We start from the raw sequence: 3,550 nt of genomic DNA, 5'->3' as shown, positions 1-3,550 counted from the left end.
AAGTTTAGCACTTGATTTGAGGAAGTCAAATAATCTGTTTTTGTTGGAGTCAGTTCTGAGAGTCACCTTCCAGATCTCATAGCTACAGCAAAGACTTTCAAACAGGTCAGATAAACTCCTTTTTTAAAGTTTGGTTAACTTTAAAATACAAGATTTTGATTGTATGTAAGGAAAAGACCACCCAAAAAAAAAAAAAAAAAAAGCAGTAGAGTTATGAAAATGACATATTTGTATTTAACAAGTAAAATATGCCCAGGGACCACCCACACTAAAGGAAAACATATAAACTCATTACAAGCAGAGTTTTATGAACTGGATGAAAATGAAAAAAAAAATGTATTCACGGGTATTAAAGCTGATACTAAATACCATTTTATTGAGGCAACTGCAGCTTAATAATAACTGAATGTATATGTAAAGTAAATTGTGTTTTCTTAAAATGGTGTGCACCTGAAGCTGCTGACAGAACAGCTCTGTTGCTGGCTGCCATAGAGGCTGTTAGCCTGACCCCCTGTCACCCTGTCAGCTCCAGGGACAGACCTAAAGGTCTTAACGATGCAGAAAAGTTAAGTGTCAGCCTGACACCTCATGCTAAAAGTTGCTCCCTATCACAGCTCCAGAACTCAGAAATGGGCACTACGAAGAAAGTGCAGGAGCACGGGAGGTATTAAACATGTGCAGTGTTTAGAACACGAGTTACAGGGAAGTAAAAATAAAGCAGCACAAAGCTAATTATAGTTGTGGAAAGCTTAGTTATTCAATCATAATGGAATCCTTTTAATCGTGTGTGTGTGGGGGGGGCGGGCTGGGTGTACTATAGAGTACTATATGATACAACCACGTGCTTTGTCTTACCTTCTGGGGTCAGCCCTTGTCATCACAGCATGAATCGCGCCGTTGGCTCGGAAACTGTCCTGGCTGCAACTGCAGGATGCCGGGGGAACTTGGTGCCACTAATGCTAATAATATGTTTATAGCACGTGCCTCAGTGCTTCCTAAAACACTGCAAAAGCTGCTGCTGCAGCACGGCCACGAGCCCTCTGCACATCAGCGCTCCACGCCTTTACTTGGGGATAGTTACCCTTCTTAAAACATAAATAAAGTGAACTTGAACATGTGACTCTTTGGCTATGTCTGCTTTTATTTGAAGAGTGTCACACCTGGGGAAGTGAATCTGGGTTTTCTCCCCTCTACCCATCTTGTAGCACGCTCTCTTTTTCCACAGTTAAATATTCAGCATTACAAACTTTGAGGAGAAAACATCCACAGTTACCTGTGTAACCCTGCACTATGTGGGATATGGAGCACGTTCAGGGAGATCAGGTAGACCTCATGAACCTACAGATTCATGGATCCTTGAGGAATAAGCACCTTGGTGTTTAATGTATTAGTCTGAAAATCACTACTCACACGGGACAAAATTAACTGAAAACTTAAATGCTTACTATATTCAAATAGTAAATTCCAAGTACTACTAATTAGACTAGTAAAGAGACCTTGCTCTTATAACTAGCTGTCATTTTGTGGTAACCTCCATGTCTCTGGCTCTGCATGCCAGAGTCAGTCAGCAGCTGGTTGGCAGAGATTTGCAGGTGGTAGAACTGGTGCCAAGTTTACTACATAAAACCTTATATTCCAGATATCAGAGACTAGACTTGCTTTGGGAATCACACTAAATACAAAAAAAAAAAAAAAAAAAAAAAAAAAAAGATTACACCAGAACAGATTATATAGCTGTGCAACCCACTGCTTTAACTTCTCTTAGTAACCAAAAATAGATGCCTCAAAAGACTATAAGAAGAAAGAATGTATGTAGTAAAACTCCCTTATCTTTCATGAGTGTGCAAGAAAAGGAATATATGTAGTAAAACTCCCTTATCTCTTATGAATGTGTAGATTTGGCATCACCTGAGCAAGATGGTAGCTAATCCCATGCAAAGACTTTCAGAACCAAGTTACCTTTCCAGAAAATGTGCAGTCCATGTGAGCTGGAAGGGAGAGGCTGCTCAATTCTCCTCTTTCAGCTGTGGCGCTGTGCAGTGCTCATCAGCTCTGATACTTAAAAAACACACACTCATACCATCTCATGGAAACACTTTAACCCTGTGCATTAGCTACTGCTTGAACACAATCAGCTGCAAAAAGTACAGGGTGTCCCGGTCTTTCTCCAACCTCCCTTCAGTAAGTATTGCCTAATTTTCTCCTCATGTTCAAGGTGTTTTCACTAGCTTTCTTTGCTTTGCTATTTTTTTTCCTGGTTAAACTATCACACAGAATATACATTTTCAGAGGCAGTACATAACAGAAAACGGAACTAAGAGCAAGACATTAAGAATACGCCTTATATACTATTATTGTATTTATTGTACCATTAAGATCTCCACCTAGGTAATTCCTATCCAAAATTCACTCTCCTGCTAAGCCGCAAATACTTCCAATGAATTCACTACAGCTGAGCACGTGCTTAGCTCAAGCTTTTTTGCAAGGTTTGTGCCTACTTTAAGCAACTGGGTGCAATCAGTTAAAGCAAAATTCAGGAGTTGGGAACGGGAATATGATAACTGCTCCTGATGTGGTGTTGAGCAATGAGAGGATTTACTGCGCACTCCTCCCACAACTCCTGTGCCGTCACTTCAACTAGAGGAGACACTAAAATGAGCCCTCCGCGCTGTGCTTGGAGAACTCCAAATCCTCTGGGATTTAAGTAATTGATTAAGTTTTCACAGTTAAATATGGACAAGCTGAACCACAAGGGAACGTGATTCTGCTCTCAGTAGCTACCCCAGAGGCAGAACGGGCCTCCTAACCCGCAGCAACGCCCAGCACGAAATCCCTGAGGAAAAGGACGGAAAAAGCAGCCAGCTCTTTGTGTGGAGCTGCTGTGTTGCAGAGATTTCCCTGTCCCCAGTGCGGCTCTCGGGGAAGGGCCTGGGCCTCGGAGGGGGATCAGAGCAGGACCGCCCCAAGGTGGGTCACCTCAGGGCACTGTTAGTTTTCATAAACTACGCGGGCTTATAAAAGTGCGGGTGCTTTTTCGCTACAGGGCTGAGCAAAGATGGAGGCGGGATAAGCTAAAGGGGCTGCGGAACCCCACGGCTGCCATGAAGGGAGGCGGCCCTGGTGCCCCTGTGGCCAAGGCGGGCGGGCGGCAGCCCGGCAGCGGGGCGGAGCTGTCCAGCCGGCTCCGGGGCTCGCTCGCTCGCTGCCGTCTCCCGGTCCGCGGAGGGAGCCCCGGGGAAGCCCATGCCGGCCGTGAGGAGCCACCAGCCGCCAGGGACCCTTCCGTATGGTGAGGCTACGCCATCTTGCGATACGGCAGGGAAGGAGAGCCCTGGCGGGCGCCATTTTGCACCTGAGCGAGCCATGTGGCGAGCCTTAGCGTTTCGCTCCGCGTGGGCGCCGCCATTTTAGATTACGGAAGAACCTCCGCCTTCACTAGCGGCAGGTTCCGTCGCTGGGCGCCGCCATTTTGGGTTACGAACAAGCCGGCGACCTGCAGGGGTCCTCACACACCCCTCTCCTCCTTCCTCCCTTTAGGTGTCCTCATAAA

The sequence above is a fragment of the Nothoprocta perdicaria genome, unplaced genomic scaffold (assembly GCF_003342845.1).
Source record: "Nothoprocta perdicaria isolate Ctin4 unplaced genomic scaffold, notPer1 scaffold_14, whole genome shotgun sequence".
NCBI lineage: Eukaryota > Metazoa > Chordata > Aves > Tinamiformes > Tinamidae > Nothoprocta > Nothoprocta perdicaria.
The sequence above is the reverse complement of the archived record's forward strand: the minus strand, read 5'-3'. Positions refer to the sequence as shown.